At 40.2% G+C, this 26,035-nt stretch overlaps 1 long non-coding RNA gene across 1 annotated transcript in view; it reads right to left on the reverse strand.

Annotated features, from left to right (window-relative positions):
- Positions 1–9,943, reverse strand: part of LOC141102430 (uncharacterized) — an 80,937-nt gene extending 70,994 nt beyond the window's left edge. The window contains exon 1 of the long non-coding RNA XR_012235104.1: positions 9,414–9,943. This is a non-coding gene — a long non-coding RNA (uncharacterized lncRNA). The remainder of the gene's footprint in view (positions 1–9,413) is intronic.
- Between the last annotated feature and the right edge of the window lie 16,092 nt (positions 9,944–26,035).

Below are 26,035 nucleotides of genomic sequence, written 5' to 3' on the forward strand. Positions count from 1 at the left end.
ATAAAATATTCCATGGACTCAATATGCCTCTCAGCAAATAGCTTGGGGTGTCTACTTTCCAAAATGGGGTCATTTGGGGGGGGTTTGTGCCACCTGGGCATTCCATGGCCTCCGAAACTGTGATAGGCAGTGAAGAGTGAAATCAAAAATTTACACCCTTAGAAATCCTGAAGGCGGTGATTGGTTTTCGGGGCCCCGTACGCGGCTAGGCTCCCAAAAAGTCCCACACATGTGGTATCCCCGTACTCAGGAGAAGCAGCTGAATGTATTTTGGGGTGCAATTCCACATAGGCCCATGGCCTGTGTGAGCAATATATCATTTAGTGACAACTTTTTGTAAATATTTTTTTTTTTTTGTCATTATTCAAACACTTGGGACAAAAAAAATAAATATTCAATATGTTCTAAACATGCCTCTCAGCAATTTTCTTGGGGTGTCTACTTTCCAAAATGGGGTCATTTGGGGGGGGTTTGTACTGCCCTGCCATTTTAGCACCTCAAGAAATGACATAGGCAGTCATAAACTAAAAGCTGTGTAAATTACAGAAAATGTACCCTAGTTTGTAGACGCTATAACTTTTGCGCAAACCAATAAATATACGCTTATTGACATTTTTTTTACCAAAGACATGTGGCCAAATACATTTTGGCCTAAATGTATGACTAAAATTGAGTTTATTGGATTTTTTTTATAACAAAAAGTGGAAAATATCATTTTTTTTCAAAATTTTCGGTCTTTTTCCGTTTATAGCGCAAAAAATAAAAACCGCAGAGGTGATCAAATACCATCAAAAGAAAGCTCTATTTGTGGGAAGAAAAGGACGCAAATTTCGTTTGGGTACAGCATTGCATGACCGCGCAATTAGCAGTTAAAGCGACGCAGTGCCAAATTGGAAAAAGACCTCTGGTCCTTAGGCAGCATAATGGTCCGGGGCTCAAGTGGTTAAGGACAACTTCCTATATACATCTAAATACAGTCTCTTCTCCTCTTTTATCCAGCACAAACACTTGCTTGCTCCAGCTGAATCAATCTTAACCACTTGCTTACAGGGCACTTAAACCCCCCTCCTATCCAGACCAATTTTCAGCTTTCAACACTGTCACACTTTGAATGACAATTGCGCGGTCATACAACACTGTACCCATATGAAATTTGTATCATTTTTTCACCACAAATAGAGCTTTCTTTTGGTGGTATTTGATAACCTCTGCAGTTTTTACTTTTTGTTAAAAAAAATGTAAAAAACTGAATTAAAAAAAAAAAAAAATTAATTTTTTTATATTTTGTTATAAAAAAATTAAAACAGGTAATTTTTCTCCTTCATTGATGTACGCTGATGAGGCGGCAGTGATGGGCACTGATAGGCAGCAGTGATGGGCACTGATCAGTTACACTGATAGGCAGCACTGCTAGGTGGCACTGATTGGCACTACTGGTGGGCATTGATAGGTGGCACTTGTGGGCATTGATAGGTGGCACTTGTGGGCACTGATAGGTGGCACTGTGGGCACTGTTAAGTGGCACTGTTAGGTGGCACTGTGGGCACTGTTAGGTGGCACTGTGGGCAGTGTTAGGTGGCACTATTAGGTGGCACTGATGAGGCAGGTGTGCCTCTTCCACTTCGGGACCGATGTCCCTCACATCTGAGCCGGTGATCGGCTTTTTTTCTACTCACGCTGTCAGCGCGAGTAGAAAAAAAAATGATTACCGATCTTTTGTTTACATCATGTGATCAGCTGTCATTGGCTGACAGCTGATCACATGGTAAGGGGCCGGGACTGGCCCCTTCCTTAGATCGGTGATCACCCAAGTCTCAGTGACTCGGTGATCACAGCGCGCTCGGCGCACGCCCTGCAGGGCGCGCACAGAGCGCATGCACAGGGGAGGCCGTCATATGACGGCCTCCCGGGAATTCAGGTCCGCGCTGTGGCTGTCATTCGGCCATAGCGCAGATGCCAAGTGGTTAAGATGATCTCACAGGCTCCCAGTCAGATTTAGCAACAGCCCATTACAGGCAGGAACTTGCAGCGCATTTGAGTGTAGCTCAAATATAGTGAAACAGCATGTAACTTCTCCGCTGTGGCCACTGATCCCAGCACTACCTCTTGAGGCACTGCCAACCCACCTGGCTGTAGCTGCCCCTTTCACCAGCCCTCCTGGCTGCCTTTCCACATCAGTCCACCCAACTGACTCTTCACCAGCCCACCTGACAGACTCTCAGGCTATTTCCCAGGAAAAGGACTGCAAACTTAAGCACTCCGTAGTCTTGAAGGGATACTGGCTACATTTGGCAGTCTTCCCCCTTTGTTAGTCCCCACAGTGTTGCACTACTCACTTTGTCCTCTCTTGCTCCAGTGCCTCCAGGAAGACATCCTGCCCTGTGTTTTAGCAGGATCCTTCCAGCACCTGAGCCCCGGCCCAAGGCAGGACACCCCCCCCCCAGATAGAGAACACCCCTAAGGGCTTCCAACAGCCTCCTCAACACTGTATCTTCATCTTCTACCTGACCGCCTTTGCTGGCGTGGCCCATGTCTATTTATGAGGTATTCTCTGCCCCCTGCCAGCCCATTACTGGGGATTGGCTGAAGGCTCATTAATATAGCAGCTCCTCCTAACCTCGTTCCTCTAGTTCTAGAAGAATTCTCCAACCTTCTAGACCAGGGAGAGGCACCAGAGGGCTGCCAGGATGAGTCATCCAGCCCTGAACTTTATTGAACCCTGACCCAGATTCCATGGCTAAGCTAACTTATAGCACACACTAGAGCGTGCTACATCTGTGAGACAGAAAGTAAAAATAAATCACCTAAATGGGACACAAACAGAAAGAAAAAATCAACAGGAGTTTTAACTATTCCCAGGCCTATCCAAAGCAAATAAAAATGTTTGACTTCAAAGATATTTTCAGGCTTAAAAAAAGAAAAATATAAATGAAAAATGCTGTTTCTGATAAAAACCGAGGGAGGGTATGTAAAACTGATATGATAAAAGGTACAACAAAACTGGAAAACCCTTGACTGCCGATGTGAGCACTGTTAATCCTGAAAGTCGGTGAGCAATAAGTGATAATTTGTACAATACAAACCCTCCCAGCAGTCAGCTCCTGATTGTTAAAGCTTTCAGCAGCCTAGTGCATACAGCTCTTACCGCAAAACATCATCTGCCAGAAATGTCATTGATAATTAACCCAGGACTCCTAATGCTTTGAGGACTTAATATCTATCTATGGAAGTCTCTGTTCTTCGGGCAAATGAAATTAGTGGCTCACAGCACAGTGAATGGTCAAATTATAGATAAAGGAGCAACGTTTCTAAATGCTTACAGATGAAAGCCAGATACGAACCTCCCAGGAGACTGGAATCCGGAGGGCACAAATTATTTTGTAAGTCTTTTGTTGACTTACTTTTTGGTAAACATTAAGAAGAACTCCAGGTCAAACACAAATTCATATATGAATATGATCAGCTATCCATCTGTGCTGCTTTTCATTTTTGGATGCTCCTTTTGAAAACAAAACAAATTGTGTGTGTATATATATATATATATATATATATATATATATATATATATATATATATATATATATATATATATATATATATATATGTATATGTATGTGTATAGCTATAGATATAGATATAGATATATTACTTTTTTTTGGATAGAGTGGGGAAGGGTTAGATCTACTGATCTACTGTCAGGTTTTTAGTGCTGTCTGCCATTGACAATTTTCATCAAGAATGACAGTGAGGGAAAATTTCTAATCTTATCAATAGAACAAATATTGCAAAAACACATCACAGGTGTTGTGACCATTTCCTACTCTTTACAAAACTAAAACAAATTGTATTTTAACTCTAGACAGATAAAAAATAATAATTTACATAAGTACCCCCCCCCCCCAAAAAAAAATGTTTTTTTGTTTGTTTGGTTTTTTTTTTGTTTTTTTTAGAGCTATCATAAATACTTAAATCTCTCCTAATACCAGCCTTCTGTAACCCCCTGAACATAAGCTTTTACATTGAGAGGAACAGTACTCTGAATCATCATCATTCTTTCACTCCCTTTCACACCACACCCTTCACTCAGTGGTCCTCCCACATATTCCCCTACACTATTATTATTACTATTATTATAAAAATTATTATACACCTATACAATTTATAATATTTATATATTACAGTTATATGGGGTCATCGTAATCTATACCATTATGTTGGAGGAGGGACCCTCTTGCTACCTATCCTCACACGTGAGTCCTGGTTTGCCTCGCCTTGCCGCCGCCTGGTCACCGCCTCAGCTCCCGGGGGGTTGTTACTATCACCCTTCTTATTTTCCTATTACTATGAACAATACCATAGATGTTTTATTCTGAGTGTACTACATATCCACAGGTAAGAGTGATAGGATCAGAGTTAGTGTTCCCTCTCTTCCTGGTGTAACTTAATTACCATTAATTACTATTTTATTACACTATACCTCAGGTACTCCCAGTTAGCTGCTCCTGATGAGTGGACAAACTTCCACGAAACGCGTCGAGCATTTACAATTCAGCATTCACCAATTGATGTCATGCCACAGCAATCATGCATCTACTATGAGTATTTTTATGTCTAGGTCATCGATTCTATCTGATTATAATTATCTACTATGCATACTCATGTTGGGTGTAATGTTGTTGCTATCACTATATATCATTTGTTACAATGTATAAGATATTACTATATGACTACTATGTGATACAATTAATATTTTATTTACTTTGTACCGTCTCTTATTGATTTTATGTGTCCATCATCTATTGCACTTTGCTCCCATGAGGAATCAATAAAATGATTTTATCTTTAATTGATGACCTAGCTTGCCCTAGTGTTGTGTTTCATATAAAGTCCCAATTACCCCGCCTCCCCCTGATTCCCTCTTCTTTCTCGTATACATAGGGATGGAGACCTATGTACCGGATGGTCATGGTCTCATATAAAGTCCCATTAATTTCTCTTTTCAAGTACTCTGAATCCGACCAGTACAGTCAACAGTCTGAACATGTTGACGAGAGGAGAAAGCAAAAGGATGGCATGATCATTGCTGCTTCCCCATTCATTGTCCAGTGGCAAGCCGGAAGAGGAGTGATGAGGAATTATCTTACCAATAACAAATAACACAAGTGCAAATCATTTTGCAGGTAAACCAGTTCCCATATGTATATTTCAATGTGCTGTACTATGTTTTGAGTTCATCATTAATAAGAAATAACACCCTACTGTTTAACCTTGTTTACAGGTACATTTATTGTCATATATTTAAGCCCAGCTTCAGGCAAAACAGTTTTTTTTAGTTTTGGATAGCATTGGGAAGTGTTTTTTTTTTTTAATGTAAATGTTATTTTTGTACTCATAGTGGAAATTTCCCCTCACTTCCTTTTTTGTCTGACACCAGTCAACTCAACAGGAGCTGGGGAAAATCTCCCCCAAATGGACACAGAAAATACTCTATTTTCCTGCTATACAAGTTTCTGTGAGCTGCAGTGGTCTTTATGATTCCAGCTCTGCCATACTGATCCCTGCTTGATAATAACTCTTAAGTATTATATGTGATCTGTAACAGCATTGGTACTGGTCACACTGGTCAAAGTCCCATCTGACTTTGATACTCAGTCACTCAATTTAGATAATACATTGAAAAAATTGAAATAATATTTATATTAGTAAAAAAATATTTCATGTCTTCAAATGTTTTGGATGGTCTGGATGACATGTGCACTTATTTCATGAGCATCAAAAACTCGCACTGGTATGTGCAATGAATTTCCATGATTGCAAGCCCATGAAAATTTTATCACTCTATGAAATTTGTTTTATTTTTCTTTATAAACTTTTTTATGGACTACAAGGTAAAGCAAACATTACAAGCATATTATAAAGACACAAGGTTAAAGCAAGCAAGATCACGGTGTAGTATTATAGTAGAATAATAAGATTAGGTTCTATAACTCTTTGAACATTTTAGGGGTAACCTTGGCAAACAGGATGTTGAGGAGACAGGGCAACAGTCCACAAAAAGCTGTACCTTAACATAATGTAACACTAATTATTTATGCAAACAAATTATTGATTTTCTTGTGCCTGTTATTATAAATATTTAATGTATTTTCTAGATAAATAACTGAGGCTAAGCTAATTAAATATAAATAAACAAAAAATAAGCAAACTTTTTTTTCAATTAAAACCTATGAAATACCAGTAAATACTGTATATCCCAATATACTACCAAACTAACCAAGGTGTCCTGCAGCATAAATCATCAACATCTCCTTCAAAGTACCTTTAAATCTGAGCTTGCAAAAAGTAGGCTTGATTATCCCTGTGTTCCAGCACTACCCCCTGTCTGTTCACTCTGCAGCTGCCCTCACACACATTAAAGACTAAATAGCCAATTGCATGCACAGAATCTTGTGGTATGAGCTTAAAGAGGCAAGAGGCATTAATTTAAGAATTGTGCACTCTTTCTGACTATGGCATAGTGGCAATATTTTTTGGATAGTGTTAGCAGTTCTTTAAACTTTGGGATAAACTCAAGAAAAAGTATTTTAATTATGGGTGCCTTACCCACTGGCTTCCTGAATCCCTTGGGTTATTTTCCAGCACCTGCTGCTGCAATTAATGTGATATATAATATGTGTATTGGACAATGAGGCCCCTCTATCGTGGCCTTGGAAGATCTGAGATCTGAGTCAGATCTTAGCTTTGAAGTCCCTGAGTGACGTTGGCAATGAGTGGGTGGAGGGTCTTTCCTGCCAGGAAACAGAATGCACATTTTGTTTCAGGTGATGCCCTCTGGCAAAGCATAGGACAAGGTTTTTAGTTTGTTATATGGTCCTCTTGCTAGTAGGTAGCCTGGATCCCAGTGGCACTGGAGGGTATAAACGTGTTCTTATGACAAATACCCTCCGCCACTGGGTGGCACTTACAGTGTACCTACAGTGAAAAAATAACTTTTGAGGAAAGTGGAAAAATAGCGCTGGGTTATCTTGCTGGTGTTGTTATCTTAAGGTAATTATGTTTGTGTAAATGATCTGGTTCCCAGGCAGGCAGCTTCTACACCCCAGAGGATCTCCACAGCCTCATTGGCTTGTTGTGTAATGTAACAAAAATTGAGATTGATGAGCTACATCACTGCTAAGAGGTCCACATACAACTTTATTTCAATAAAAGTCAGGGGTACAATCCAAAAAATATCCAATGTGTTTCGGGGTCCAAAAGCGCCCCCTTCATCAGAGCTTGATTGACAACAATGTGAACAAACAAGAAATGAAATTGACCTGGAATGGCATTTTACCAGTGTGAATTACAAGCACAGGCCTTGTCAGCAGCATTTTTGGTTGCCAAATAATCTGCTGGCAAGGCCTGTGTTTGTAATGCACCCTGGAAAATATACCATTGTAGGTTCACTTCACTTCTGGTTTGTTCACATAGTGTCAATCAAGGTCTGATGAAGAGGGCACTTTTGGACCCCCAAAACGTCTTGGCTGCTTTTTGAATTATACCACTGATTTAACAATTTCCCAATTTCCCTTTGGGATTAATAAAGTATTCCGTATTCTGTATTTAATGGAATAAAGTTGAATCTGGACCTTTTAGCAGTGGTGTGGTTTTACAATTAAATTTTTTGTTAAAAAATAACTATACCTCTGCTGTCTCCCTTTATTGTGCCTAATAGTAACAGTTTTAGCCCAGAAATACATAGCAGGTGTCCTACAGTGGCCTCACTTCAGGTCTGACTGGCTGTTGTTTCACCCTCAGTAATATACAAACACCATGTCCAAGAGTGGTTTGTTCGTAAGGCGGAGTGAGGAAGCAACTGATCAAACTTGGAGGGATCCAGGATTATTTCTGTTAGAAGGGCCACAGTAAGAGACCAGTTTTAACGATTCTGAATAATTCAACTTGCCTGCAACTCTACTGAAGATATTGATATTGAGATATTAGTTATTGTTTTCTGATAGACTAACCCTTTAATTTTGAGAAATTTAAGTGATTAAATAAAAGAAAGAAAAAATAAGAGAGAATAATTATGACGCTTGACTGCAATATGAGAAATACCCTGCCACTCCAGATCTAGGCTTTTTAGGCATCTACACAAGTCTACATAGTTAAGTCACTGGCAGCCAGTAATAATATACTACAAATAACTGTACTGTTACTGGTAACATTCTATATAACTTTCAATAGAATTTTAGTAGTTAGACCCCAGACAAGTTCATTAGCAATGTTTGAATGAAAACTGAAGCTCAGACAATATCTACTTTATTACTCATTAAATATAGTAAAATTAAATTGATTTATATGTGTCCCATTTAATTTTAAACGTAAGGGTATAACTGTAAATAATGCAGTATATTCAAATATAAGATTTAAATTATATGGTAAAAATTATATGTGAAATCTATTAACATTTTATTTGACATTTACATTTTAATATTTGCTTTGCGTGTAGTACAATTGTAAATGGTCCTTTCCACAAGAATGAAATGTTGTTATAGAAATTAAACTAAAAAGGGGTATACCAGAATTTTCCTATAAAATAAATTATAGAGATTAAAAAAAGAATAACATCCAATTTTTAGGCATTAACAAGGAACCTTTTGCATTTTTAACTATGATAGATTGCAGTTGAGTCATGTACATTATGAGGCACTTCTTTTATATTAAAAATGTCTGGCACGTAAAATAGTGCTATAAAATATCTTTTATACTATTAGAATGGTTTCTATAGTATATATATTTTATTAATAATAGTTAATTAAGCTCATGCCATTTTTGTGATACTCCTTTGCTCTAAATATCTAACATTTAAATGAATTATTTCTTTACATCCCCTATACATGCTAAACTATATTAAAAATTAAATAAGTGACAAAATGTACATTTTTTTCCTGCCTTTTGAAATATTGAACAGAATAAAAAACACAGTAATCAATTTATCATCATCACTTTATATTACAGTTTGTAGACATCTTTTATTTCTAATTACAATTATAATTAGTGGCAAATTTCAGGTTGAACTGGAATTGTCCTTGTATGCTTTGAGAAGGTGTTGTTTTATTTTTTGATTAATGCATTTGTTTGATAGATGTACCAGTAATTATTTATAATGAATTCATCTATTTATTTTGAAGTGCCTACATGTATATATAAAGATATAAAGCCAAATGTTACTTTTTTTTTTCTTTTAGAATAAAACACAACAGAAAAAAAAGAACACTAAGCAGTAATGGGTCTCTGCAAACAGCCTGATGAAGCTTTTGCCAGTTGTGCCCCTGAGCTATGACCCTAGCAGGTAACTGCGAAAGGCCGATTATCCTAGCCTGTTTTTCCTCTGTGTACCTGACCTGCATCTGGATGTAATTCATACTGACCTTGGTTCTATTCTTGGCCATCCTCAAGCACTGCAGGGCATCTGGAAAGGGAAGTTAGACTTTTGTTGACCATCTTCTGCAATCCCGAGCCCCATTTGTGTGTTTCTTGTTGACTTTTGCTCAAAATCTTCACGCTCTATCCCCCTGCTCTGGTCTCTCCATGGTCCCTCCAGAAACATAGGCCTGTGTTCACTTTCTGAGAGCATGTGAAATTCAGGAAACCCTCTGCCTGGAGGTGCAAGGTGTTTGGAAAATGTGACAGCAACATATGTAGGAATGGAAAATGAATGTTTGGGGAAGCTCAGAGGATTGAGCTGTACAGACTATGTAAAACATTTTGTACCGCAGTGTGTATACATCGGACGGCGGTGGTATGAAATACGTTTATATGCTCCATGTGTGACAGTGGTTAACCCTCTTCATTTGCTACAGCAAACTATTTCTCTGGATTTTTATACAACATATTTTATTAAATCAAATCTGTCACATTATAACATCAATCTGGATACAGGCTGTTAGTGGAAAGGTCTTTTAATGTATTCCGTGATTTACTGTCCATGTGTTTTTTTGTTGCTCTTTGACAGATTCCCTTTATGAAGCGCACATGGTCATGAATTAAAAAAATAAAATAAAATATCTGCATTTATCAAAGCTAAAAAACTTTGCAACTGGAGTATAATAGCTATAATTACTAAGTAAATAAACAAAGAAAAATGTGGATTGCACATTTTGAAGAGCAAATAGAAAAAAAAAAAACTTGCATTAAAGGAGCTTAAAATGTGATAAAAATCTCGATGAAAGTCTTAAAGTAGAGCTAAACTGTATTTGACCACCACAAGCTAAAAAACGCTATTTAATTCATTTGTTTAATATTCAAGGCAAACTTGCTCGTCCATCCATGTCTGCATGTTTTGTTTTGTTGAGAAATCACTTTGAAAAACACCCCCTTGCATTTCTTGCCGCGTCCATCCTGGGTAAGGGCAGATGTAGCATTTAATTCCTGGAATCCATCTGCCCTTAGCTCAGGCTTGCTGGCAGAAGGGTGTGCTTAGCTGAGAAAGACCCTCCTCCCCTCATATAGATGAAAGAAAAAAATTGCCCATAAAGGCTCCTGGAATGTATGACATCATTTTGCCCTAGGCTAGAAAACAGGAAGCAAATAAAAAAACGTAAAAAAAAAAAGGTTTAAAAGAACTAAATGTATTATACCTTCTTATCTATTTACTAATGTTAGAAGCATAAGGACTAAAATAGTTAATGTTGATTAAGACAGACAAATACACTTTATGAGTGCACATACATGTATGAAAATGGGGCAGAAAAATCTCTATATCCCTATTTGTCTGTCTACTTATTTATCTGTCTATCCATTCATTTACCTACACTCTATGCCCATCACCCCTAAATGAGCATGTTGGACATCCCATTCCAAAACCATGGACATTTATATGGAACTGGCCCCTCTTTGTTTTTGTAATAGTCTCCACTATTCTGGAAAGGCTTTTGGAGTGTCTCTTGGAATTTGTGGCAATTCAGCCAAAGGATTATTTGTGATCTCAGGTACTGATTTTGAACAAGTAGACCCGTCTTATAATTGGTTTGTTATTTCATCCCAAAAGGTGTTTATTAGGGTTGATGCCAGGACTCTGTGCAGGCCATTCAAATTCCACCACACCAAACTCATCAACAGAGGTACAATCATGCTGGAGCAGATAACGGTCTTTTCCAAGCTGTGACAGCAAGGTTGGAAGTACCCAAATGACTAAAACTGAAAGCGGAGCTCTAGCTATGATTCAGCGAGGGGCAAATTAGACCTCTGCAGAGAGACCACTGCTTTCACACAAACAGCAAAGGTCTTTCTCTCTCATTCTGGCAAGGGATGAACTTTTCAGCTTATGCTGTGGCTACATCTAGCAGTAGTACAACAGAACTATTTGACCCCTTCCTGCCCCCTCCCGGAGGCCCTTTAACTGGGTTTAACTAAAGACCAGAAGGTGTGAGGACTTCCCAATCATGTGATAATTGTGATTGGCTGTCACAGTTGTCACATGATCAGGAGTTCGGCTCTCAATGTCAGCATAGAAACTTTGGTCATTCATGGACGCACATGTGTGATGCAAGATTCACCCTCCTTGCCGCCGAGGTGTTAGGTGGTCAGCAAGAGGTTAAATCCCAATACAAGCCAGAATTTTTTTTTTTAGTTTTGGATAGATTTGGGAAAAATGTATACTTTTCTCAAAATATTTATCGTCTGTGACTCCATTAGGCCAGGTTCACACTGGTACGACATGATAGTCGCCCCCCCCCCAGACCATACCAGGCCACTATAGGGGGATGGGTGCTTTGGAGCAGGGGTTGCTCTGCGCTCCCCACCCCAAAACACCTTGTCCCCATGCTGATGGGGACAAGGGCCTATTCCCGACAACCCTGGGCAGTGGTTGTCGGGGTCTTCGGGCGGGGGGGCTTATCAAGATCTGGAAACCCCCTTTAACAAGGGGGCCCCAAAATCCTGGCCCCCCCTACCCTACGTGAATGAGTAAGGGGTACCCCTACTCATTCACCCAAAAAGGTGTCAAAAATAAATAAAAACAGTGCACAGGTTTTTAACATAGTCCTTTATTAAAGCAGCTCTGTGTCTTCTCCCTCTGGTCTTCACCCCTCTCCGGTTCTTCTGCCTCTTCCGGTGATGTCATCTCCCCTCTCCAGTTCTTCTCCCTCCTCCGCTGATGTCTTCTCCCCTCTCCGGTTCTTCTCCCTCCTCTGTTTTCTTCCTTTGGTTCTTCTGCTGCATCCGGTTCTTCTTCCTCCAATGTCTAAACCCGATGCTAGCTCCCACAGTTATGCGAGCTCCACTCTCTTCCATTCTTTTATAGACACAGGGTGTAGCCATCCGGAGACATCACAGGAGACCCCGCCCCCATGTGATGTCACCACAGAGCTCGCATAACTGCAGGAGCTAGCGTCGGCAGAACACATCAGAGGAAGAAGAACCGGAGGCAGCAGAAGTACCAGAGAAAGAAGAGAGCAGAAGAAGACAGCAGAGGAAGAAGAACTGGAGAGCAGAGAAGGCATCAGCAGAGGAGGGAGAAGAACCAGAGAGGGGAGAGGACATCACCAGAAGAGGGAGAAAAACCAAAGAAGGGAGAAGACATCATTTGAAGAGGCAGGAGAACCGGAGAGGGGTAAAGACCGGAGGAAGAGGACATGAAGCTGCTTTAATAAAGGACTATGTCAAAAATCAGTGCACTTTTATTAATTTGTAACACCTTTTTGGGTGAATGAGTAGGGGTACGACGTACCCCTTACTCATTCACATAGGGTGGGGGGCCAGGATCTGGGGTCATGTTGAGGGCATGTGGCCTGGTATGGTCCAGGAGGAGGGGGCACTTGCTGCCTCCCCTTTTCTGACAGGTTGGGTGCTCGGATAAGGGTCTGGTATGGATCTTAGGGGGGACCCCGCGCCTTTTATTTTATTTTGGCGCGATGGTTCCCTTAAAATCCATACCAGACCCTTCAGTCTGGTATGGTCTTGGGGGGATCCCACGCAATTTTTCTTTACATTTTGGTGTGGGGTTCCCCTTCAAGATCCTCAAAGCACAAGTCGCATGCCAAAGTCGGATCAGTTAAGATGATGATCCAACTTTGATCCGACTTCAATGAAATTTAAAGGGCTAAAGTCGGAACAAAGTAGTGCAGGAAGCTTTTTCAAAGTCAGACCGACTTGTGTCAGAGCAGTTAGGATGGCTCTCATAGGGAATCATTGATTTACACATGCCATGTTCTCCTAAAGTCGGAGAGTATGTCGTACCAGTGTGAACCGGGCCTTATGGAGAATTCACCTCATTTCCTGTGAAAGGCTGTAACATCAAGGCAAGAAGTGGAGTTTTTCCATATATTTGCAGTTGAAATAAATCTGGAGTTCTGCAAATTTACCCTTCCTGTTTAAAGTGAAGCTGGGACCAGATCATGCTGATATTTACAGATTCAAAACAAACAGTAAAGGCACTTAAAAACAAGCTCCCCATTCATCTCTGTATCTATAAGCATTGTCGATAAATTCATTTTCAAAGTTCATATCACATGCTTTTTTCTATAAGAACAAAATCTTGGCAAGCTTCCAGCCCTCTAATGTAAATAACCATCAGGTGTTTTGATGTTATTAAACTGACCATACACTATGTAATTTGATTGTACAATTTCCTTTAGATCTACCATTGGTTATATAGTGCAATGGGCTGCCTCATTTGATACAAAGTGAATGGATTGTTTAGGCTTGCTGTCATATAGTAAACTGGTAAATCTAAAGATGATTGTACAATCAGACAGTAGAGTGTATAGCGAGTTTAAAAAATGGACTGAAACAAACTAAAATGTTTTATGTTTATTATACAATATCCAACCCCTTAATATGCATCATTTGAAGTCCAGTGCTTGCTGCCTGACCTCACATGTTGTACACGTGGAAGCCCGTAAATCCTGCAAGGTCAGGCAGTTGACTGCATCAACTCTCAGGGTTTATTTGACCTAATCGCCTGAATCCAGCTGAGGAATCAAACTCATACTGAGTGAGTGAAATTAAATATGACTGCAAATATAGTCCTTTCATAAGTATGTCTATGTTTCTAATTAAACATGTTATTAAAGTGGTAGTAAACCGCTGCAGAGAGAAAAAAAGTTTGCTGTAAGGCAAATGCATATTGTGATGCATATTAGCACATTATGCGAGACTTACTTTAATACAAAGCCCATCCAGCAGTGCGCTCTCAACGATGACAGGGCTTCCATCTTCCCCCAGTCTTGCTTACGGGTTCGCAGGCCTCTGGTTACATGAGTCCTCGGCTATGGCACAGGCTCTGAAGATCTGGCATGATATGCCGGACCCCTTTAGAAGGCATGCGTCGGTGATGTCACTGCATGCAGTGTGAATATCTCCTTAACAGTGCAAGCTTAGGAGATAGTCACTGTACCTACAGGTGAGCCTTATTATAGGTAAAAGTTGAAATGGTGGGTTTACTACCACTTTAAATCCAAATACAAAAATGTAGTATTTTGCAGCTTACAAATCATTAAATGTGGTGGCTTCATTTGTTCTCTTTTTTATAGACATTATTCCCTTTGATTTCCAGCCAGTAACACACTTCTTGTCTTAGGGTGTCTCCACTATGGGTGGAGTATCTAAAGTATGTCTAAAGGATTTTTTTTTGTTTTGGACAGAGTTGGTAAGGGTTAGAAGCACTGTCACATTTGTACAGCTCCCTGTGACCCCACAGGCAAGATTCACCCTCATTCATCTGTTTATCCAATAACCATTGTCACCATTAGGACTGAAAGTAGGTCTAAGAGGCATTTACCTTATGGCCCTCAAAAATATCGCTTTCGAAGCGATCGCACAATAATCTCATCGTTATAAAACAGCTTTCGGGACCCGATCACAACAGTTCATGTAAAATTATGCAATGGGACAAGAATAAAAATGTTTCTCATACAATACCAGATCGTATGATTTTAAATGTAATCAGTACAGTTCTCATTTGAAAATTCAATACAACGCATTACATCACTTCTGAATTTTTATTCTGTCGTACGCAGTGGCAGCTGGTGATTTTTTGTTTGGGGGGAGGGCGAAACAAATCGGGAAACGGGTAACAGACCCACGCTTCCTGATTGGAAAAGAGGCTATTCAGAGTTAGAAAAGCGAATATTCATTTGCTTTTACAACACACCTGGGGGGGCTCCGAACGCAATGCTCTGCGCTCCGAGTCCACCCTATTTTGAAGCCTATTAGAACCTATGGCTCTAATCGGGTGCTTCAAAAAACACCCCTGCCGCTGCAATTCAGGCGCCCGGAGTCCTGAAAGGGGATGGCCGCGGCGGCCATGGATAGATTAATGCTATGCATGAATCAATCCATTAACCTTATAGGGGGGTGACATGGATAGAGGGTAGATTGCCATAATTTTCAGTGATTTCCTCTCACTTCCTGTTTTGGCTATGGGACAAGAAGTGAAGGGAAATCTCCCCGTCACGACAAAAAAGGCAAAAATAAACCCTACAGGGTTTATAACCCTCCTTTACTCTATTAAAAATGAAAAAAGTTTTGAAAAAAGTTGAAAAAAGTTTTGTCTATAGTTCTACTTTAAGGCTTCTGTATAGTAAAGTGTTGCCAAACTAGGATAACATAATACTTTATATTTGTTACATAGTATACTGTAAAAGAAATATTAAAAAATTGCTGGTTATTTTTTTAGGTGATTTTTACTTGCTTAAAAATCCTAATACGCTCCCCCTGCTTTGTAATGTTTAAAATGGGGACTGTGGAGTAATGTTGAACATAATTAACCCTGTCCTTACTGCATTCGCAGTTGTCCTAGCACAGGGTTAAAATTTTAGAAACATCCTCTTGCTTTGTTGGTCCATGAGGGATATCTCACTGAGGGGAGACAAAGACTGTCCAGAAATGCTTAGAATCAGCAATGACAACTTCCCCTTAGAAACATCTAAAAGGTAAGAAATATTTTTTAAAGACATGCTGTGTAAATAGGAATATATAACCAACATATAGTTGTGTTTTCTCAAATTCAACTGCAAAAGTGGAAATATCAATTTATATCAAATATCCTTTAAAGAGGTACTGCAGTCTGCTCACATAACTTGTAATAAAAACATATTTGCCATTCTGAAGCTTCCCTACAACCACTTTGCATTCTATTTTATATATACTGTGATTCTGTACTTGCCAAATATGCAGCAGAAATCTCCCTCCAATGAGTCTGGCTGCAACCATTATAACTGTGGGCAGCTGAAGCTGCTGCCTGTTCACTTCCTGGATTTACACAGACACACAGAGGCACACAGACACACACACATACAGTATCTCACAAAAGTGAGTACACCCCTCACATTTTTGTAAATATTTTATTATATCTTTTCATGTGACAACACTGAAGAAATAACACTTTGCTACAATGTAAAGTAGTGAGTGTACAGCTTGTATAACAGTGTAAATTTGCTGTCCCCTCAAAATAAATCAACACACAGCCATTAATGTCTAAACCACTGGCAGCAAAAGTGAGTACACTCCTAAGTGAAAATGTCCAAATTGGGCCCAATTAGCCATTTTCCCTCCCTGGTGTCATGTGACTTGTTACAAGGTCTCAGGTGTGAATGTGGAGCAGGTGTGTTAAATTTGGTGTTATCGCTCTCACTCTCATACTGGTCACTGGAAATTCAACATGGCACCTCATGGCAAAGAACTCTCTGAGGACCTGAAAAAAAGAATTGTTGCTCTACATAAATATGGCCTAGGCTATAAGAAAATTGGGGAGACACTGACAATCCGCAATTGTCAGTTAAAGCGACGCAGTGCTGAATCGCAAAAAATGGCCCGGTCATTCAGCAGCCAAATCTTCCAGGGCTGAAGTGGTTAAGGTGACCCCGAGAAAAAAAAAACTCTCACTGTAACTTCATATTTTGTACTGATGAATCCAATAGGCTTTCTGAATCACCTAATATACAACCAATTAAGTCCATCTGCAGAAGCTATAGTTAAAAAATATTTTGCATAATTACGTGCCATCTTCAATGATTACCAAATATTGATTGTGACTCTTCTATTACATTCACTATTCATAATATAGAATTACCCGGTAAAAAAATATATGTGATTTATCACCTGCAAAACATAGACCAAAGAGACTGTTATTACCTTATATGATTGTTATTGTATATTAATAATTAGTATGTTATGTGCAGAGCTCGGCTATTGAATAAACCAAAGAGAAACTCTAGGATAATTATAAGTGGAAATCCTGAGATAGTAGCCCCTAAACTTATTAAATGCAATTTCAAAAAAATTGTTTAAATTGAGGATTTATTTAGCTTTATGTATCTAAACCCAAGTGCAAAATGTAATGTATTGCAGTTGCCAGTCCCTAGATGTGGTGGCTACATTCATTTTCCTATTCAGTCTTTTCTCTTTATTTTAACTTGGTGATTCTGTCAATAACATAACCCCCATCCTAGGGTGACAATGTTTTCTCACCATACTGTATCTAGAGAGGAGCAGCTATGTCTCCCTAGGCCGCTTGCTCCTGACTTGGACTACAGACATAGGTGTGCGCAGTTTATTGCATTACGGTATGCACCCTAAAGCTCAAGCACACATGTGTGTCTATATATACTGTATATATGGTGCAGACAGGGAGATAAATCTCCCCGCCGCCACAGTGAAAGAGAGGTGCACAAGCACTTCTCTTATGGCAGAGCCAGTAAAATGGAGATCTTTCCCATCTTCCTGCTGGCACACAGAGCGATAATGCTAATATGCATGGGGTGATTAAGGTGTGCCCTGGCACACCCTGTGCACACGCCTATGACTACAGAGCACACCTCACCCCCTCATCTCCATCACATAGGTGGAACATGTTCTGTTGAAGGGCTGATAGATAACACTGCTTTACATTTAAGTGCAATATAGATAGAGTGTACTGGATTTTATCAGCGCTCCATATTTCTAGCAGGATCAACAGGTATTTTTCATACTTATAAAATAGATATAACAAAAAGTTTTCAATAGTGTGGATAGACCACAATGGAGCAAATATTATTATTATTATACAGGATTTATATAGCGCCAACAGTTTGCGCAGCACTTTACAACATGAGGGCAGACAGTACAGTTACAATACAATTGAATACAGGAACCAGAGGGCCCTGCTTATTAGAGCTTACAATCTAAAAGGGAGGGTCAAGTGATACATAAGGTAATAACTGTGGGGGATGAGCTGATGGAGAAAATAAAAGTACAGTTGATAGGTGAAGGCGGATAGACTTCTCTGAAGAGAAAAGTTTTCAGGGATCACCTAAAAGTGGACAGAGTAGGTGATAGTCGGATAGATAAGGGTAGAGAGTTCCAGAGAATGGGAGAGGTTCGGGAGAAGTCCTGAAGGTGAGCAAAGGAAGAGGAGTCAAGGGAACTAGAGAGCAGGAGGTCTTGGGAGGAAAGAAGAGAATGATTTGGTTGGTATTTTGAGACCAGGTTAGCTATGTAGCTGGGGGCCAAGTTGTGGATGGCTTTGTAAGTTATTGTTAGTATTTTGAATTTAATTAGTTGGGTGAGCGGATTAGGTGGGTGAGCAGATGCCAATAGAGGATTGGCAGAGAAGGATAGCAGACACTGAACGATTAGTAAGGTGAATGAGTCTAGCAGCAGTATTTATGATGGACTAAAGGGGCAGGGTTAGCAACCACCAGTAAATATACTGTCAGTTTGTAAAAATCAGTGATTTTTTTACAACTGCCAGTAAATATTAGGGGCTCATAATTTCATGCTGTGTTGACTTTTTGAGTGTAAATCAAGCAAATTACATTGTTATAGGTATTGTCAGTGTTTCCATACCTTTTTTTCTACTGTTCAAATATTCACAGTGTTAGTTTTCAATAGGACTTCTGTCATTTCTCAGGTTGCCAGTAAAAAAATGGGCTCCACCAGTAAATTTTCCATGTTTTGCCAGTAAAAAATGCTTCCGGGGGTTGGCAACCCTGTAAAGGGGGGATAGCATATGTACAAGTAAGCCAATGAGGAAGGAATTGCAGTAATCAATGCAAGAGATGACCAGGGAGTGAATTAGAAGCTTGTAGTTTCATTGGTTAGAAAGGGACATATTTTGGAGATGTTGCGGAAGTTGAGGCGACAAGCTTTGGAAAGTGATTGGATGTGGGGCCAAAAAGAAAGTTCAGAGTCCAGGAATACACCTAGAACCTTGGCATGCGGAGATAGGTTGATGGTTGTGCCATTGATCTTAACAGAGAAGTCAATGGAAGGGGCACGTGGTAGAGGAAATATTATGAGCTTAATTTTTGATAGATTGAGTTTGAGGAAGTGGTGTGACATCCAGGCGGATATGTCGGTCAGTAAATTAGTGATGCATGACAAGACTGATGTTGTAAGCTGAGGGTTAGAGAGATAGATTTGGGTGTCGTCAGCATAGAAATGATATTGAAAGCCATGGGAGGCTATCAGCTGACCAAGAGAGAAGGAGGTGGAGATTATAAAATGAGAGAAATTAATTACCAGGGTTTACATATATTTTAGGTGAAGCTGGTTGGGAGGTCAAAAAGATTCAGAAAGCATATTGTATCTCATCAGTACAAGATATGTAATTACATATTGGAGATGTGTGATGTGTAAGCAGGAATTGCATCTAAGATGAAAGGAGCCCACTGCCAATCAAGATGGATCAGTGCTGTAGTCCAGAGGTTCAGTATCCCTGGCAGTATGACCTCTGGTGAGCAACTTCCAATCAAGATGGATCAGTGCTGTAGTTCCGAGGTTCAGTATCCCTGGCAGTATGACCTCTGGTGAGCAACTTCTAATCAAGATGGATGGATCAGTGCTGTAGTTCGAGGTTCAGTATACCTGGCATTATGACCTCTGGTGAGCAAATTCCAATTAAGATGGATGGATCAGTGCTGTAGTGCTGAAGTCCAGTATCCCTTGCAGTATGAATTCGGTGCCATCCTTACTGAGGTCCAGCATCCCTGGCAGACCTCTAGTACCACTCTGCATTGGGGCCAGCTGCTGTTGTCACCACTGATGGATGTCCTTAGTGTCATCAGGAGATGCTGTGTGGGGACAAACAAGTGACATAACAGCTGAACCACAGCACCCGCCTGGAGACATTCGATGATGAAAATTCTTTGGCCACTGCAGCTCTTTGTATTAAAAATTGGAGTAACCCCTGCTAGACTAGTAAGGATTTTGACTCTTCTTTTGCAATACTTTAAAAAGATTTTTTATGATGACAAAGTCTCTAGAAAGTGGGTATCAGTGACATTGTTTAAGAATGTCCACCAATAAAAATAAAGTCAATAAAAATAAACTTATTTACAAATTATCACAAAATTTTAAGCCAGGTTCGGACAAAAAAAAGGTTCTATATAAAAAAGGTGACCCTAGCAGAAGGGTGTTGTTTTGGGCATCGAGATTGTGTGCTTAAGGCACCAGTGATGGCAAGCAGTCTGCTTGGATGCTGAGCTTTCATTAACTGTGAAATTTACCATACAGAAGAGCATATAGAGAGAAAGAGGAGATGGCTGTATACTTTTGGAGCTGGAGAAAATCTTGTAAATCTTCTTGATAAGGCTTCTATCTCCATCCCTACAGTTCATGTGCTGTATTTACCCCTAAAAATCCAGAGTTGTCTAATCAAGTTTAAAGCAAACGCTAACAGCCAGGCCCGGCAAAAAAATTATTGTGGTTTGAAGATACCAGTATTTATAACAAAGTCCAAACTCCTCACAGTACTGGACCTTTGGATAATTGGTGGGTGCTCAAAGTGATTGCTATGGATGGTGCTGTGCCAAAACCAGATATGAAGATACAAATTGAAATGCATTTCACATATTTACTATGAAGACAGCGTCAAGCAGAGAAATGCGCTGCATTTTAGCAGACTCGCGGGTGCCATAAATTCTTAAGACTACTCCCACGCATCAACAACCGTCCTGCGTTTTCATGCATGCCAAGCCACGTGGTAGGGTAGGGTAGATCATTAAAATAAATGGGCTTGCTACTTGAAAAACATAGGTCACATTAGTGTGAACCTAGCGTTATAGTAGATGTTTCCAAAATGTTGGCAGTTCAGAAATTGCATGGCTACCTGCTACTCATGGGCGTAGCATAAGGGGTTGCAGGGGTCACAATCGCAGCCCTGCCCCTAGCTCCAGGGGGCCCCTGCAGCCTCCCTGTCATATTATCATATCCTCCACAAAATCCAGCTCTGATCTGCCCTAGGGCCCCACAGCCATGCTCCAGTACTAGGCTTCTACTTTGCCTTCCACAGTCCACACCCTCTGTTCCCATTGGCTGGGGAGAAGCTGTGAGCCATTTCCTGAATGAAGAGGAGCAGGAGGTGAGAACAGCCCAGGATGGGGAAGTGTCCGTGCTGTGTGCTAGCAACATGGAATGGTAACCAAGCTCAGCGAGGCAAGAGGAGGAGAGTGCCGTCCTGTAGCCACAATCGGACTGATGAGCTACGCCTCTCCTGCTACCTGCTGATCGTGATGACAATTTTGCTCCATGCACAAACAGTAGTGGCTTTCTCATATTCAGATCACTTTTAGCAACCAGTAAAGTTAGAAAATGTGGGCTAGGTAGTCAGATCTCAGCAAAGTGATGCAAAGGCTGAAAAACAGAATAAAAAAAGCATGACTCTGTACTTAAGCAAAGTATGAAACAGAGTTAATATCACAAAGCTAATGTGCCATGGTGTAGTGTTAAAAAAATATATTGGAAAATGCATATTCCGGGTTCCAAATACCAACATTGCAACCACCAATCCAGCCAGCCTTTATGATGTCTTTTTTTTATAGAATAAATAATGCTGCAGCTCCCTCTTGTGGCACTATTGTATGATTGCAACAGCAAATGGGAACTCTATTCAACTATATGGTTAGGTTCCATGCACACTGGCAAAATAAAAACGTTGATTCTACAGGCGTTTGATGTTTTTTTTCACCTGCCTGTAGAAGCACTTCTATTGTATTCTATGGGTCTTTGCACATTATGACAACTACAGGCATTTTCTGACAGGGACGTTCAGAGGCAGGAGAAAAAAACCTTCTCAATCGCGTTTTCTGGAGAAATTTAGGAGCTGTAAAAACGTCAATCGCTCCTAAACTCCTGTTATCTGTTGTGAATGTCAAGTTACAAAGTTTTTTTTATTTGCTTTTGCAGAGGGGAGTGTTATTAAGTGCAAAAAACGCCTGTAAACTCAAACGCTCATAAACTCTCATAAACTTGCCTAAACTTTGTATAATATGCTCTCAATTCGCGTTTTTTATGCCATGTTTTTTCCAGCTAAAACGCTGACATTTTTTTCTGCTCCTGGTGTGCATGGAGCCTGAATGGGGATCTTTAGACACTAGAAAAATAAAAAATAGCTGCTGACTTTAACGAAAAGGAAACTTACCTGTCTGGAGATCCAGAGCTGCACACACCTTGTGAATGGTCCTTCAGCCTCCTGGGACCTGTGACATGTCCCAACAGGTTGCAGGCGGGGGAGAACTTCATATAAAAGGGAAGTTCAATACCAAGTGCGCCACCCTTTGGGCTCCTTCTGCTTATCTCATGTTAGTAGAAGTTTGGTGAGAGACGATTCGCGCTTTTCAGCCTCAAGCTTTTCAGATCGTTACTGCTCTTCAGCTTGTGCTTGTGGGTTCGTATCTGGTTTTCAGTGCGTGTAGTCAGTTCGCATTTGTTTTTCAGTGCGTATTTTATAGTACGCATTTGATTTTGCAGTGCGTTCTTGTCCGCTCATTGCTGATTTTCAGCTCACTCTTCTCAGGCCTTTCTGTTTTTCAGTGCATTCTGTTAGTTCGTTCTGACCAGCCAACCATTTTGAAGCCATGTTGCGGTTATGTACTCCTCGTAGAGTTCGTGCTGTGCAAGGGCTTAGTTTTGGGGTTCTTATTACTTTGACCCAAGCCCAGTCCATGAACAGGGCAGGGAGGAGTTGGTTACTCCAGCGTGACCAATTCTCGCACATGTCTTTGTTGTGGGAGATCCAGGAGAATAATCCTGATGATTTCAGGAATTATCTCCGGGTGACAGACCCAGTTTTTCACCGTCTGTTGGCTTTGCTGTCCCCTTATATTACGAAGCAGGACACTTTCATGCAGCAAGCCATCACTCCCGAGCAGAGGCTAGGCGCAACGTTGCGATACTTGGCAACAGGGAGAAGTCTGCAGGACATCAAGTTCTCGACAGGCATCTCCCCCCAGGCTCTGGGAATCATTATTCCAGAGACCTGTTCTGCCATTATTTTCTCCTTTAACATCACATTATATGTATTTAATGTTTGCTAATGTATTGTATTTCTTTCATCATTCCCTAATTACCATGATTGTAATATGCTGTGAATGTCCCCTTTGTCCTCATGCATGCTGGAAGTTTTTAAACTTCCTTTTTTGTCCTTCATGCATTTTTGCCTTCACTAACCTTCCCAGCATGCTATCCTGGGCCCATACACACCTAGTCTAGGCACTTAACAATGTATTTTGTCAGTTCCATAGTACTGCTTTACCCTAAACACCCCCTAAAATGTGTTTAAATGTTATTTGTGTTTAAATTCATGCAGAGTGCCAGAGGCTTTTTTTGGGGTACCAAAATTATCCCCCCAACTGCTAAGTCAACTGATATCAATCCTCTATCTGCTGACTTTGCCAAACCCATACACACTATACCTACCTCTTTTGTGTTCATATTTATGGATGAATTCACCAAAGCATGTAGTGAAAGGGCCTGCCTGAATACTTTCAAATGGTACTGTTTAAAGTTTTGTTCTCCTATTATCTTGCTAAGTAATTGCAGAATGTCAAAAAGTGCTTCAATTCGTACAGTGTGTATTTATATTTTTGTATTATGACACTTCTTACCTGTCCAGTGGGCTTCCAATAGTGTAAGTAAGGAGGGGCTAGCCAAAGTAACACACATTATCTATGCATTCAGCTCTCAATGTAGTGGAGAGGATTACCTGTCCAAAACATTCCCCCCCCCCCTCTAAATTTTTTACAATGGGCCATCAGAGGGGGTGAGGAATCTGATAAGTGGAGCTTATATTTTTGTCTTTAAATACTCCCTAAAATAAATGTTATACTTATGTTGGCCAAGAATGTTTGTGTTTAATCTGCTTGCAATGTTATGTGCAAAATGACAATTTTTTTTTTCTTGTTTGACTCCACAGTTTCCTTCAAACCCACAGGAATGGTAGACTTTAACATCACATTATATGTATTTAATGTTTGCTAATGTATTGTATTTCTTTCATCATTCCCAATTTGCCCAGCGGTGGGACTTTCCCAACTCCGGAGGGGCAATTGATGGGAAACACGTCCATATCGTGCCACCCCCCAACTCGAGGTCATACTATTACAACAATAAGGGGTTTAATAGTATTGTGATGATAGTGGTGGTGTCGGCGACATATGAGTTTCTCTATGTGGACGTGGAAGAATGAAGAATGAAGAGTGAAGAATGGGCGGATGTCAGATGGTGGAGTCATCGTCCCAGACCGAGTTTTACAGACGACTCCAGAATGGTGGCTTGGGATTGCCACCTGCTGAAGAGAACGTGGAAGGACTCCTGTTCGTCCTTGTCGCTGATGAAGCGTTTGGGCTGGGTGATCACCTGATGCGGCCATTCCAGATAAGGACCCTCACCCTGGACCAGAGGGTTTTTAACTACTGGTTGGTCAGAGCCAGAAGAGTGGTGGAGAACGCTTTCGGGATAATGGCCAGCCGGTTCGGCCTATTCCTCACTGCAATAAACATGGCGGAATATAAAATCAATCACATCGTTCTTGTATGCTGCATATTACATAACTTTTTAAGAAATAATGCATCAAACTATGTGGCCTCAGTTGGGACTGAGGCTGGCTTATTACCGGATCCAACACATCTGACGGCTCTTGAAGCTGGCTGTCCTGGCTTGCCCCCCCCAAAGCACCCACGAAGTTCACGAAAAGTATCTAGAGTACTTTGTGGGTAGGGGGGCCATTGATATGCCAGACAATGTTTAAGAAACATTTTAAAAATACATTTTTTTGTTAAACTGAAATAATATTTAGTTTGACTTAATGCTTGTGTTTCTTTTAGCTGCCTCCTAGGTTCTCCAATGGGCTTTTCTTTTTGGCCATTTTCTTCAATGGTGCAAACTTAATTTATTTGGTACATGAGGTGACAATCTCTTCTTCAGCAAACTATTATGTTGTTGGTCTGCTACACACACACCTTGTTTTTGTTGTTAATGTATGTAATGCATTAATGATAAAAAGATTCATAATTTTCAGCACCATGAATGAATTTTTGGGAGTCAAGAAAATGGCATGATTGTGGCAAATTATTAAGCACTGTGGGAGTTATTTACTAAAGGAATATCCACTTTGCTCTCCAAGTGCACTTGAAACTGCACTGAAAGTGCACTTGTAGTGCAAAGTGGATTTGCCTTTAATAAATAACCCCCATTGTCACTGTAAACACCAACTTAGTACCAAAACTGCTATTGAGCATTGAAAGAAGAAGCCACACATTTTTTATTTTAAAATTTTTTACTCTGTGCACATTCGCATGTGCTTTAGAAAAGGGTTTTTTAACAAACCAACATATTTTTGGAATAACATTTTTGGTATAGACAGTACAAATAGCCTTTTTTGTGTTAAATAGGCATGTTTAACACAAAACTTTGAACTTTTTGAAAAAATAAAGGCAATATCAGACATTAGTATGTCCAAACAGTGTTGATATTGCCTTCATCAGATGGGGTGATGTCACCCCTGTGAAAGCAAAATTTTGAAGCTGCACACAAATTGAGTCAAAATGGGGATTTCCCTCCTGATCCCATGCCTAATGTCAACATGTGCCCATCATGGGTGATCAATGGACGTGTTTCGGAGGGGTGCAACCCCTTCCTCTCAGCTACTTTAGTTGCGAGGAAGGGGTTGCACCCCTAAAACACGTACCTTGATATCCCGTGATGGCAGATAGCACATGTTGACACACTGTGTGCATCTTCAAAATTTGGCTTTCAAGATACTTAAAAAATTGGTGAAAAATAGCAAAAAAAT

The sequence above is a fragment of the Aquarana catesbeiana genome, linkage group LG07 (genome assembly GCF_042186555.1).
Source record: "Aquarana catesbeiana isolate 2022-GZ linkage group LG07, ASM4218655v1, whole genome shotgun sequence".
Classification (NCBI taxonomy): Eukaryota; Metazoa; Chordata; class Amphibia; order Anura; family Ranidae; genus Aquarana; species Aquarana catesbeiana.